Source organism: Cricetulus griseus, chromosome 2, assembly GCF_003668045.3.
Source record: "Cricetulus griseus strain 17A/GY chromosome 2, alternate assembly CriGri-PICRH-1.0, whole genome shotgun sequence".
NCBI lineage: Eukaryota > Metazoa > Chordata > Mammalia > Rodentia > Cricetidae > Cricetulus > Cricetulus griseus.
This window is the reverse complement of record NC_048595.1, coordinates 12,089,155-12,103,785: the sequence shown is the minus strand read 5'-3', so window position 1 is coordinate 12,103,785 and position 14,631 is coordinate 12,089,155. Positions and strand designations below refer to the sequence as shown.

The window sequence follows — 14,631 nt, the reverse complement described above, 5'->3', positions numbered from 1 at the left end:
GCTTGTAATTCCAGTACCAGGGGATCTGACACCCTCTTCTGATCTCCAAGGGCACCCACACATGTGGTACAAATAATACACTCAGGCACACACAGTATTTATTTGTGTGTGCACACAAGTGTCATTGTTAAAGAATGAAGGTCAGAGGGTAACCTGCAGGAGCTAGAGTTGATTCTCTCCCTCTACCTTGAGGCTCCTGGTCTTTAAGCTTGGGGCAAGCATTCTTACCTGCTCAGCCATTTTGCAGGCCAAGACTTTCTTTTTTGGAGATGATTTTTCACTATGTAGACCAGGCTGGCCTTGAACTCAGAAATCTACCTACCCCTGTCTCCTGAGTGCTCGAATTAGCAATGAACTTCCATGACATGCCAGTGGAATTTCTTAGTTTCTCACACACTGTATGTCAGGGGGTTTTGTAATATTTGTTTGAGGAACATAAAAGTTTCAAAGATTGAAACTCCTCAAACTGGTTTTGAACTGGAATCAAGTAATTCTTGCCCTTAAGCCTTCTGTGTAGCTGGGACTTAAAGGAGTGCCACCAAGCCTTGTGGTACTTAGCTTCTGACCCAGTCCTATGTCCCAAGACCTAGCCTAGGAAGTCTATTTTATCCCAGGGCAAATTGCTCCGTGTTTTAGGATATTCCAGTTGCACAAGAGTTGAAGCGAAGCAAAGCCCTTGAGTCTCTGTATCTGGCATTTACTTAAACCAAACCTGAGGGATAATTTCTAGACGGCTCTCACCTACACACGTTTTCTTGTTTTCTAGACAGGGTTTCTCTATGTAGTCCTGCCTGTCCTGGAACTCGCTCAGTAGACCAGGCTGTCACCAGCCTCTGCCTCTGGGATTAAAGGCATGAGCCACTACCGTCCGGCTACTTTTATTTTTATTTTAAATGAAGTAGTTCTTTTTATTTTATATACTTTTTCTTTTGAGACAGAATCTTGAGTATGTAGCTCTGGCTGTCCTAGAACTCACTATGTAGACCACCGTCTGGCTTTGCGGGACCCCACACCCTGGTGGTGGCCACAGTGGGAAGCACAGAGCAACCCAGAGGCCTGTTTCCTCCTGGGCCCCCGCTCTACGTGGGCAGCTTTGAGCCTGGGCTTCCTCATTTATTTAAAAAAGGAAAGGAAAGAGAAAAAAAAAGGGTGGTAGCAATATAGCTGTTGCTACAGTTTCCAAAGGCTTCCAACGCGGTGAGATGACCTGCGCTCGCCACCGCCCTTCTCTGTGCTCAGTGGGTACCCTGGGGGGGACACAGGCGACTTCTTCTAAGTCTCTAGTCTCAAACCAACAGGAAGGCAGCCCAGGGACCCGCGCCGACTCCAGACAGTCCAGGAGCGCTCAGCTCCCTTCGGCCCTTCTCAATATGGCGCCGCCCAGCGGCCACCGCGCGCAGGCCGGCCGCGCTGACGTGTGTGCGCGCGCGCTTCCTCTGCGCCCCGCCCCGGCGCATGCGCACTGCGCGCTGTCTTCTCCCAGCCTGAGCAGCAGCGGCGGCGGCGGCGGCGGCGGCGGCATCAGGGACAGCGGCGGCGGCGGCGGCGGCGGCGACGGCCGCGGCGGCGTTTGAGTGGAGGAAGATGGCGGCTCCGGGCGGCCCCGGGTCCCGCCAGCTGTGACGGTTCCCCGAGCACGGCGAGCACCGGCCTGAGGCAGAGTGGCCGTGCTCCGGCCCTGGCCCTGGCTCCTTCGCCATCGTCGCCGGAGACGCGAAGCCGAGAGCGCGGAGCGGGCTGGGCCAGGTGAGGCCTCTCCCGGTGCGCGGCCGCAGCCGGGCGCCGACGCCTCCTGCGCTTCATGCCCGGGCACCCCGGGCACCCCGAGTCCGGCGCGGGCCCCGTGTACTGCGCGGGCTGGGTCTTGGCGGGCCTGGGGTCTTGCTGTCGTCATCCTCGGTGCCCCTGGCTGAGGTGGGGACAGGCGCCCCTTTGCAGCCTGCCCTCGGGATGGGCGCAGACCTGTGCCCTCTCCTCAGCAGGGTGGTTCTGGTCCTCACTCGCCCGGGCCGGGAGAGGATGCGTGGCCAGGGCACGAATGGCTTTCGGGGTGTCACCGAGCCTCACCCCGCCCCCTGAAGCCCTTAAGTCCTCGGAGAAGAGCGGGAGACGGCTGCCCTCCCGAACTGGGGCTGCGGCTGCGGCTGCGGCGGCGGCGAGGGGCTGGCGTCTGGGAAGCTGCGGCTACAAAGAGATGATTTTTTGGAGCTGGCTGACAAATTGAAACACAAGCAGTTCCCTTCCTGACCCCTAGCCGTTTGAATGTTCTCTTAGGAGTGGGAACTGCAGCTCTCCTTGCTGGAGACAGCAGCAGTCCACGCTGTGACTGAGGAAGGCTTGCCCTGATGAGAATTGTCTGTTCAGAGAATTGTGGAGGGTGGGGACGAGTTTGTGAATCGAGAAAAAAATATAATTGGGTGAGATCCTGGTAGTCTTGAGCAGAGAAACTTCAGATGATGGAGTTGGTTCGAAACCTTTGGAACAACCGATTGCTTGCTTTGTCTGTTGGATATTCTGAGTTTTAATAAGGAAATAAACGCTTCGTTTCGTTTCTCAATGGCCAAAATGTTTGGACCCTTCTGTAGGAGCGTTCCGATGGATCTAGATGCAGAACCAGACACATAACCGGTTTTCACTTGCTGGAGGCAACACTGTACTATTTTGTTATTTTTTTCCCCCTTGCAACAACTTTTTATTGTTGTTGTTGAAATGTAGTAGTTGAGAGACTTTGTTTAGTTTTTCGGGTAGAGGAGACGGTTTGATGCCTGGTGGCCTTTTCATTGAGGAAGAATAGCTTCAGTTGGAATTGTGTTGTGAATTGTTGGGACCATCTCTTTGGCTTGGACACACCAAACGTCTTTTGTAACAAATCGGGCTTTGCTTGTGCTTAAGAATGATGACATCATGGATTTAAAGGGACAAGGGAAATTGCCGAAGAAACACCCTCACTTAGAATTCAGTCTGTAGCTCTTAAGCTAGAGAGGGATGCTCTCTCAAATTCTAACAGAGCTTATTCAGTTGTCTAGTGTGGTGGGGTGTCTTTTCTGTTGCACGCTGATCAGTTTGTATATTATAGCTGTTTGCTTCAGATAAACCCAATTTAATATAGCATTCAATCTACATTGAGCCATGAGTTGTTGTTGTTGTTGTACTTCAGCCAGCTTTTTTGTTTTGTTTTGTTCTTCGAGACAGAGTTTCTTTGTGTAGCTTTGGAGCCTATCCTGGCACTCGCTGTGGAGACCAGGCTGGCCTCGAACTCACAGAGATCCTCCTGCCTCTGCCTCCCGAGTGCTGGGATTAAAGTGCGCCACCAACTCCTGGCCTTCAGCCAGCTTTTAATGCCAACTATTAAGTTAAAATTACAATTATTTCATCTAATATTAGGCAGTTTTTTGGCCATTTTTCCTGCTTTCTTAAGTCAGCGTTTCCTATAGAAATGAGTAGATTTCCTTAGTGTCTTTGCCAAAGATAGAGACTTGAACCAAGGGTAGGAGATTGGAGGGCCATTCTGAGTGTTAATTTGCTAGTAGAGGGTCCTGGAATCAGTGGTGGTTTGACATTATGCTCCTTGGCATCAACTGTTGTGTTGCTATGCTACGTAGTCATCAGGTATTGATGGTGGAACTCTCTGCAGCGTTTTTGCTAAGTTTCCTTACCTGTCTCAGGAAAAACAGCTAAGGAGTGTGTGTGTGTGTGTGTGTGTGTGTGTGTGTGTGTGTGTGTTGTTTTGTTTTTGTTTTTTGAGACAGGGTTTCTCTGTATTGCTTTGGAGGCTGTCCTGGAACTCCCTCTATAGACCAGGCTGGCCTCGAACTCACAGAGATCCACCTGCCTCTGCCTCCCGAGTGCTGGGACTAAAGGCGTGCGCCACCAACGCCCAGCATGTTTTTGTTGTTTTATTTTTTAGCTTGATCCATTTCATTTTATGTGTACAGGCATTTTGTCTGCATGCGCATTTGTGTGTACCATGTGTGTGTGCCTGGTGCCATGAATCCCCCAGAACTGAAATGATAGGCAGTTGTGAGCTGCCATGTGGGTACTGGGATTTCAACCCCAGTTCTCTGGAAGAGCAGTCAGTGCTCTTTAACCTCTGAGCCATTCTCCAGTCCCCGTTTTATTTTTATATTATTAAAAACAATGTGTATGTGTGTCTGTGCATGAGAAAGAAAGGGAGAATGAGATTTAGGGACAGGGCTAGAGAGAATCCATATGTTAGCAGAGGCCAGAGGCATCAGATCCTCTGGAACAGGAGTTGCAGGTGGTTGTGAGCCATCTGGTGTGGATGGTAGGAGTTTAACCTGGATCTGCAAGAGCAGTAAGCACTTTTAACCACTGAGCCATCTCTCTAGCCCTAGGATGCTTCTTAATGTCTACCTCTGGAAGCTGTGTGATAGCAACCTTCTGTAAAGAGCAGGCAAAAAAAGAGCTAGCCAAACCTTGGGTTTCTGAGCATGCTGAAGTCTCCAGGGAGGCTGGTCTAGAGATGAAGAGAATGTGATTATGTGTTTTCAGGGGGTTTTAGTTAGTGAATTAACAATTCTTTATAAAACCCAATGCCCCTGGATTCAATGGTAGTATTCCCACCTTACATATCATTATGTAGATAAAAAGAGATAATGTTTCTGAAGGTGCTCTGAAAAATGTATCCTTTGAAATGTGTGAAATAGTTGGTCATGACCGTGCAGGCCATTGATCCGTACTCCTGAGGTACAGGTAGGCAGGTCTTTTGTGTTTGTTCTAGGCCAGTCTGGCGTACGCAGAGTCCCAATACAGTCAGGACTTCATGAGACCCTGGCTTAAAAAAAAAAAAAAAAAAAGTACAATACCAGGGAAATAGATTATCTCTTCATTAAAGCATCTATTAAAAGTTGCCCTCTATGTGTTGGGTACTTAAGGAAGGAGGTACTAATGATTCTAAGGACTGTTTTTTCTCTATAGTTGCCTAGAGCCTGGTTGGAAAGGCAGCCAACAAAACTAGTTGCTTATTGCAGTGCAGTGAGTGCACTTGTCTAACCTGGAGAGAGTAGGGGGTTCTCAGAGCTGAGGGTGATTTTCTCCAGCCTTGCCTATTCTGTCAGTCATTTATTTCTTAAAAAATTGTTTTGAAAGCTGGCTTTGGTGGCGCATGCCTTTAATTCCAGCACTTGGGAGGCAGAGGCAGGCGGATCTCTGTGAGTTCGAGGCCAGCCTGGTCTCCAGAGCGAGTGCCAGGACAGGCTCCAAAGCTACACAGAGAAACCCTGTCTCGAAAAACCAAAACAACAACAACAACAAAAATTTTGTGTATGTTTTTTTTTTTTCTGAATGTTTGTGTGTTCACCATGTGCTTGTTTGGTGCTCTCAGAGATGAGAAAGGACATGGGATTCCCCAAAACTGGAGTGGGAGATGGCTGTGACCTACCATGTAGGAGCTAGGAATCCAAGCGTTGTCCTCTGGAAGAACAGCAGCTACTCTTAACCACCGAGACATCTCTCCAGCTCTGGGATTTGTTTGTTTGTTTGTTTCTTTCTTTCTTTCTTCTTCTTTTTTTTTTTTTTTTCCTTTGGTTTTTCAAGATGGGGTTTCTCTGTGGCTTTGAAGGCTGTCCTGGAACTCGCCCTGCAGACCAAGCTGGTCTAGAACTCACAGAGATCCGCCTGCCTCTGCCTCCTAAGTGCTGGGACTAAAGGTGTGAGCCACCACCGCCCGACTTGTTTATTTATTTCTTGTCTCATTATGTAGCCTGTGCTAGCCCAGGTCCTCACCATTCTCCTCCTGCCTTCCCTAGGGTTGGGATTCTAGGTGTGGACTGCCACACATGGCTTAGGAAAACTTAATTTTTTTTTTTTTGTCCTGAGTTCTTTTCCCTTTTATTCATTCACCGTCATGATGCTTCTTACACAGCCTGCCCCAGTTAGGCTTTCTGAATTATCAAAGATCCAGCAGTCTTGGGAGAGCCTTTCTGGTGAGTCACAGGCACAGGCAGGAAGCATTCCCCTTAGTGAATGTCCCTCCAGTTCTGAATGAGGAAACTTCAGAATGATACTTTTTATTTTTTGGGAAGGAACTGGCACATGAGCATTGTGTTTTAGTTGCTGCTGCAGGGGTGATGATGATGATGGGGACCTTGCCCGGCCTTCTTGCCATTGATCTACACCCAGCCCTGATTTTTTTTTTTTTTGTTGTTGTTGTTGTTTTTCCAGACAGGGTTTCTCTGTGTAGCTTTGTAGACTAGGCTGGCCTCGAACTCATAGAGATCCACCTGCATCTGCCTCCTGAGTGCTGGAACTCAGTGTCACCACTACCCTGCTCCTGTTTTGTTTTTATTTTTTCATTGTGTGTGGGTCTTTTGCCTACATGTATACATGTGCATTGTGTACAGTCCTGGTGCCCACAGAGACCAGAAGAGAGGGCACCGGATCCTGTGAAACTGGGGTTGTGGAGGTTTTGAGCTGCCAAGTGGTGCTGGGATTCCAACTCAGGTCTTCTGGACAAGCAGGGAATGTTCTTAATTACTGCTATGTTCGTGCTAGACAGGTACTCTACCAGTTGAGCCACATACCCAGCCACTTGTTATTCTGTATTGTGACAGTTTGTTACATGGAACTAGGATCTGATATATATATATATATATTTAAAATCACATAGAATTGAGTGCATCATGTTATTTCTGAAATTGTTCTTGTGATATTACAAATCTTAGAAACTATGATGGAGTGGCATTCCTTGAATTTTGCATTTCTTTCCTGATGCATATATTAGAGGCAATTTTGCTGTGAATCCTGGATGTTTTTCTTGTATTAATTTTTTTACCTTTATTTGTAAAAAATTTCATTTTATTTTTCCAGTGTTATTTATTCTGTTTTGCTTCAGAAGGTGGAAGTATTACATGGTACTTAGAGATGGTGTGTTTTTATGTGCATATGTGAATCTGATTAACATGTAGGTATTATGTAAGATTTTCTTGTTCTGGATTGTAGCTTAGTTTAGATAACTCACACACCTCCCTTCTTTTCCTCCCTGGCTCCCTCCCTTCCTTCTGAATTGAACCCAGGACTTCGGCATGCTCTGGTCACAGCCCCCACTTCACTTTCCCCCTGAGCTATATTCCCAACCTCTGATAGTAACCCTTTCATATTTCAACATGGTCACATGCAGTTTTGAGGCAATTTAGTTTCTATAAGGGCAAATGGGTTTTAATTTTAGCTGGTAATGCTCCTTAGACTAGTTAGCCATGCTCTTCCAATGCTCCTTTATTCTCTAGGCAGGCTGATTAGATTTTTTTGCTCTTCATTTTAAAGTTCCTTTTTAACAATTTAAATTTAAAAATTCAAAAATTTCTCTCTCTGTCCCTCTCCCTCTCCCTTTTCTTTGTCTCCCCCCCCCTCTTGTGTGCGTGCGTGCGTGCATGCATGCGTCTGTCTGTCTGATAGAGCCTGGAAATCATAAATTGGTTAAACTGTCTGGCAAGTAAGCCAGTACTGAGACTACAGGTATATGCTGCTCTGCCCTGATTTTTGTGTGAGTGGTGGTCTGAATTCAATACTTTCCCACTGAGCTGTCTCCTGAGACTTAATTGTGGGAAGATCTAATTCAGACATTTCTAGACGTAGACTGTATAAGTCACCTGGCATGTACTTTAAAAATGTTGGAGCTGTTGCTAGTATCCAGAAGCTGGGGCAGGGGAGAATAGGAAATGTATAGCTGATGAGTGTGGACTGTCTGAGAGATGGGTAATGTGTACAGCTAGCAAAAGGACTTAATGCCACCAAACTGTGCATTTCAAGACAGTAGTGAGTGGAAATAGTTTATTACAAGAAAAGTATAAGCAATGCATGGGGGGGGGGGTCGGCAAAACTAAAGAAATGGCTCAGCAGTTAAGAACACTTGGCAGTTCTTCCAGAAGAGCTGTGTTCAGGTCTCTATAGATGGCTAACCTTGTAACTTCAGTTTGATGGGACCGGATCTCCTCTTCTGGCCACCGAGGGTACTACATGCAAGTAGTGTACAGACATATATGTAGGCAACACATTAACTGACATAAAATAAATAAATAAATTTAAGAAAGTTTTTCTTTTTTAAGACAGGATTTCTTTGTGTAGCTGTGGAACTCTGTAGACCAGACTGACCTCAAACTCAGCAGTCCACCTTCCTCGGACTCTGCTTCTCCAGTGCTGGTATTAAAGGCATGCTCTACCACATTGGGCTAATCTAAGGAAGTTTTTAAACAGATCTGGGGATGTGGTAGAGCATTTGTCTAGCATACATAAGGCCCTGGTTGGGTTCAGCCTTCAGCACACCCCTCCACACCCCCCAATAATAAAAGCAAAGAACATGTCAGGGCTGGAGAGATGACTCAGTGGTTAAGAGTGTGTACTGCTCTTGCAGAGGACTGGAGTTCAGTTCCCATTACCCATATTGAGTAGCTCACCACCACCTGTAACTCCAGCTCCAGCTCTTATTTCTTTCGCCTCTACAGGCACCTGCGCTTAGTCTTGCATATATATATACATAATTAAAAAACCAATCTTTTGTTGTTATTGTTGTTTGTGGGGGTTTTTTGTTTGTTTGTTTGTTTTTCGAGACAGGGTTTCTCTGTCAAACAGCCCTGGCTGTCCTGGAACTCGCTTTGTAGACCAGGCTGGACTTGAACTCACTGATAACCACTTGACTCTGCCTCCTGAGTGCTGGGATTAAAAGCGTGTGCCACCACCGCCTGGCAAAATTATTTATTTTTATTTTAGGTATATAGGTGTTTTGCCTGCAAGTATGTCTGTATGTGAGATTCAGATTCCCTGGAATTGATCAGATCCAGCTGTGAATTGTCATGTGGGTGCTGGGAACAGGTCCTCTAAAAAGAGCAGCCTGTGTTCTTAACTGCTAAGCCATCTCTCCAGCCCTTAAAAAAAAAAAATCTTAATAAAATGCCATGTTAATGGCCTTTTGGTTAAAAAAAGACGTGTCTAGGCTGGACGTTGGTGGTGCATGCCTTTAATCCCAGCACTTGGGAGGCAGAGGCAGGTGGATCTCTGTGAGTTCAAGGCCAGCCTGGTCTCCAGAGTGAGTGCCAGGATAGGCTCCAAAGCTACACAGAAAAACCCTGTCTCGAAAAACAAAAACAAAACAAACAAACAAACAAAAAAAAGTGTCTAGGGTTGTTTATTTGAGACAGAGTCTCAGTCTTTGCTCAGTGTGGGTGGTCTAGAAGGCATTTACTATGTAGCCCAGGCTGGCCTTGAACTTTGACTGGACTACGTAGATCAGGCTGGTCTCACAGAGATTCATGTGCCTCTACCTCTCAAGTGCTGGGATTAAAGGCATGTGCCACCATGCACAGCTGGCATCTCGTATTTGTAATCCCAGCAGTCACAAGGCTAAGGCTGTTAGTTTGAGGCCAGCCTGGGCTACAAAGTAAGACCCTGTCTCACCCCACCCCTTCATTATGTCACTGGGAGGAGTGTCTGGGAAATCTCTACTTGCTGATCAGTGCTGTTAAAACTAAACTGGCAGGAAGGAATGAACAAACACTCTCCTAGCAATTTTATATCTTTTTTATGTGTGAATTCAATGTATTTAATCTTGTCTTTATGTTAACTTCTTCAGTGTGAGCACTCAGTGGCTGAAACAAGAGGACTGGCTGTCTGGGTTGTGTCATTCAATGATAGAAAGAGCACTTCCATAGCATAGCATGTCCAAGATTGATTTCCCAGCATTGAAAAAGAAAACAAAAAGACACAGTGAGAACTTGGGGTGCTTCCACTTACGTGTTTTCCAATACAAGCCACATTGATGCACTCTGTTTATCTAGCATCACTTCTGTTGGAAGTGTTTTCTGTTTTTAATTTTCTTGTAGTACTTAGGATTGAACTCAGAGCCCTGAACATGGTAGGGAAGTGCTTAACCACTGAACTAAACCCCACCCCATTCCAAGTTTTGATTTATGGTTTGTAGTTTTAATGAAGTAACAGACTATAAATATGGTGTCACATAGCTATAATTCCAGCACTTGGGAGGCCAATGCAGGATTATGGATAGGAGAGTTGCTGGCTACATTTGGCTTCACAGACTCTGTCTCAGGAAAATAATAATAATAATAACAACAACAACAGAGACTCACCTATCTCTGTTTCCCAAGTGCTGGGATCAAAGGGTGATCACCACCTTGTTACCTTAGAGCAAAATTTTGTGCGTGTTACATCTTATTATCTTCCTGCTATTTATTGCCTTTGTCTCTACTTCCATGGAAACCATAGCAATGAGAAATGAAGTGTGGGTTTTAATTAGGTGATTAGTGGGCAGAATCTAACTTGTGAGGTGGTGAAAAGTAGCAGCTCTCTGCATGGTTGTCTGAATTTGGCTTTGGTCTTGTAGGGTCACCTCACTCAAGTGTTCACAAAGCTCTAAGATGATGAATTGGGTAGAAGATCAGAGGAGAACCTCACTAGTTAAGGGTCCTATCATACTCCAAGTGGAGAGGGTTATTTCAGAAGTGGGGATGGCCAGCAAAAACAGAGATTCAAAGAGATCTGAGGATGTCTGAGGAACAGGAGCTCAGTGGCTGAAGTGAAATCTGTGGGAAAGGCCACTAATCTCACTGGTTACCCCCTGGCCTCAACATGGTACATACTGTCTGATCATTCTATTTTTTTGTTTGGAGTCAGTGTTTCTCCATGTAAACTAGGCTGGCTTTATATTTGCTCTGTATCCCCAGGCTGGCCTAGAACTCAAGATCCTCTTGTCCTGGCTTCCAAGTTGCTGAAATTACAGGAGTCCATCTCCCTACCCCCAAACCAAGCAGCAGAATACGCCAATTAGGTATCCTCTAATTCAGTCATTCATTTAATTCTGACACTACCTAGAGGTAGTGATAGTTTCAAACACCAAGGTTGAAAGTTCAGGACTACCAGAGTAACCCAACTCCCCACTCTGATGCCAACTGCAAATCTAGTTTCTCATGACTCCTTTGGGCTCACAGAACCTCTACAAACACTACACATACTGTATTGTAAAGATGGTGATGGGGTGCTGGATTGTCCGATGTCTGCTGCAGTTGGATCTGCATTTGGTCCCACGTAACAAACTAGATGTGTTCCCACACAGGATCACATCTCACAGCACTGAACAGGGCCCTGACAGAGGGACTGCTGGAATTTGCTGGCCACCAGCCATAAAACACTAGCTCCAGGATCAGTAAGGGACCCTGCCTCAAAGTGATAAGGTGGAGAGTGATGGAGGAGGAATCTCCTGTGGCCTCCATGTATATGCACAAGTGCCACACACACACACACACATACACAAACACACACACACACACACACACACACACACACACACACACACACGGAGGCTACATCCTCTAGGTGCCTCAGTAGTCTGGACTCTCCCCAAACCCAGATTTTATTTGCTTCTGTTTTTTATTTTATTATTTTATTTTTTAAAATTATTTTTTAGGCAGAATATTGTATAGTCCAGACTGGCCTCAAACCCTCTATTATAGATGAGCATGACTTTGAGTTTCTGATCCTACTGCCTTAGCCCCCTGAGAGTTGGGGTTACAGGCTTGTACTGTCATGCCTAGGGCCTTTTTTTTTTTTTTTTTTTCTTTTTTTTTCTTTTTCAAGACAGGGTTTCTCTGTGGCCTGGAACTAGCTCTTGTAGACCAGGCTGGTGTTGAACTCACAGAGATCCGCCTGCCTCTGCCTCCCAAGTGCTGGGACTAAAGGCGTGCGCCACCACTAACTTGCTGATGTTAAACATTTGTAAGCCAAAGCTCCTTGTGGAAAATGCTTTAGATGCCTGTGGAGCCCACTCATTTCCACCTAATGTCGGTTTAAATTATGTGGGTAACAAAAGGGGGCAACTGATGCCAGCTCAGCTACTGTAGTGAGCTCTAGGCTAGGTCAACCAAAGTGTGTGGGGGGGAACGGACCACCCGATTTTTTTTTTTTTTTCTGGCTTTCAAGACAGGGTTTCCCTTTGTACCCTTGGCTCTCCTGGAACTCACTCTGTAGATCAGGCTGGCCTCAAACTCTCAGAGATCCACCTGCCTCTGCCTCCCAAGGGCTGAGATTAAAGGCGTGTGCCACCACTGCCTGGCTGTGGAACCCGGTTTTAGCATTGCTTCTCCCATTATAGCCATCTCAGTTCTGCAGTTTTTTATTATTACAAGGAAGGTGCTTGAAGCTACTTCTGCACACATGCTGTGTGTATATGACTGTTTGCAGTGGAAAGATGCCTGAAAATTACCTTGCTCAGTCAAGTCCCCTCCCCTGTTTATATATTTAATGGATAAATGTTGCCAAATGAAGTACTTAAACTTTTCTGCCCTCTGTTTTCTTTCTGCCTATGCAGTAGCAGAAATCTCTTGGATGGCATTTGCAGATGCAGCTCTAGGAAGTATTAGGAAAGAACAGTTCACTCTGCAGAACTGGCATACAGAGCACAGTGAATTAAGCTAATAAAACTGGTCCTTGTATGGACATAGACCTGCTGTGGATGAGTGGGCTGCTGTTTCTCTTAAACTGGAGCCATGAAGCAGTAGTATCATGTCACATGTTTCTCTGCATCATGTGAGATTTCTGGCCTGTATAACTTTGTAATAAGGTTTGGACTTTTTCTTCAGTGGCATTGAACTAACATCATGTGAAAATCTATTAGTAAAACACCCACCTTTGTGGAATAAGGTGATGAAACTGATCTGACTTTAGGAGTTTCTTTGATATAATCAGTTGAAGTTTATTAGATGAAAGTAAAATGCAGTGTTAGGTAGTTAAATTCTGTTAATGATAGAGACCTGAATACTGTAGTGAGAGGGCTGGACATGGTGGACAGGCGGTCAGGAATCCGAGGCAGGAGGATTACAGGTTCAAGACTAGCCTAGACTGGATAGAGACCAAGTCTGAAAAAGGGGGGGGCACTGTTACTTCCCTTTTGATTTGTACTGTATTTTACAACCAAGGCCCTCTGTTTAATTCTTTTATTTTTATATATCTTTAATAATTTATTTAACTTTATTTTATGTGCATTGGTGTGAAGGTATCAGATACCCTGGAACTGGAGTTACAGATAATTGTAAGCTGCCATGTGGGTGCTGGGAATTGAACCCAGGTCCTCTGGAAGAACAGCCATTGCTCTTAACCACTGAGCTATCTCTCTAGCTCCTATATACCAAATTTTTATACAATAATACAAATAGGTAATTTGAGGACATACTTTATTTTCCTATTTTATTAAAGGGAATCCTAATTGGGTAAGAGACATGTTAACCATTGGAAAAAACCTCACTCCTGCTGACATCTGTTATTAAATGTGGGGTGCTTTATAGCAGCTACTCAGTGGTGTCTGTGTATCAGAGGAACTCAGTTTGCTAATAGCAACAGTACAGTGATAGTTGTGCCAAAACATTCTATTCCTAGACTTTTTTGTTGTTGTTAAATCATTGACTGCCAGGAGTGAAGGAGTCTCCTGATTATGAGCTTCTATTACTATAGATAAGGTATTTTAATATCCTGAGTGTGATCAAAACATCTGTTTGAGTGCCAAATGGAGTTTTACCCTTTCTCTAGTGTGTTTTTCTAACTGGCAAATTATCAGTTTAAGAAATAATAATTTGAAACCCCTCTATCCCCACTTTCCTTTTGATGCTCTGTAACCCTGCCTGTTAGCCAAATGGAGTTCAGCATATCTCTCTAGCGTCTTACAGCGGGTAGGTCCTCGATTCCCTTGAGCTAATCAAACTTGATACCATTCCTAATTTATCTTATAGCTCTGTGCTATTGCTCGTGCATGTGTTACTAGCTACTAATGGGATCATTCTCTTTTTATACCTTCTGTAAGATCCAAACAATATTTTTAATAACTGAAACATTTTATTTATGTGTGTGTGTCCCAATATGTGCATGCCACAGTGGACGGGAGAGGACCACTTTTGAGAGTTGGCTTTCTCCTTCCACCACAGCACCCAAGGATGGAACTCAACTTGTATGACAAGTGCTTTTATCATCTTCCCAGCTCTGAATATAGTCTTTTGGTCCATGTACATGTTACATTGATATTTGTTGACTGCATGAAATATGGCAAACTATTATCCTTTATAATTTTTCCACTTCCTGTAACTTTTCATTTGACTTGGTACAAAGATAATGATGATAATGGCGGTGTGCTTTTAAGGCTTAGTGTGATCTTTGGGTGAGCCGTGTTGTGACTGTGTATAGATTCCTCATCCAGTAGTGTTTGTGGTGTCAGGAGCAGCACTGTCTTCAGCTGGAACCTCCTGGCTTCTAACAGCACTGTGTGATTATGGTAAAAAGCTTTGAAGAGCAAGCTGGATTCTGTTCTAAATCTTCAACTGCGTTTTAAGTGAATCAACTGAATTTCTGTTTGTCTGTCTGTCTGTCTGTGTGCATGTTCATTGGTGCTTCTTGGGGAGGTATGTGTGGGAGCTGGCTCTTTCCTTCTACCGTGTGAATTCTAGGGATTGGTCATGAAGCTTGGGGTAAAGTGTCTACCCATTGAACCATCTCACCTACCTTTCAACCTTATTTGAGACAGAGTTTCCCACTAATGCTGGAATTCAGCAGTCTAACTAGTATGGACAGTTAGCAACCTCCTGGCAAATAAAAATTGGCATTCTCAAAAAACAAACAAAAACC

The 14,631-nt window shown here is 45.0% G+C and overlaps 1 protein-coding gene across 1 annotated transcript in view; it reads left to right on the top strand.

The window, feature by feature from the left end:
- Window positions 1-1,512: 1,512 nt before the first annotated feature.
- Fbxo42 (F-box protein 42) overlaps window positions 1,513-14,631 on the top strand; it is a 62,927-nt gene continuing 49,808 nt past the window's right edge. The window contains exon 1 of the mRNA XM_027399907.2: window positions 1,513-1,746. The gene's annotated coding sequence lies outside the window, so the exon portion shown is untranslated. The remainder of the gene's footprint in view (window positions 1,747-14,631) is intronic.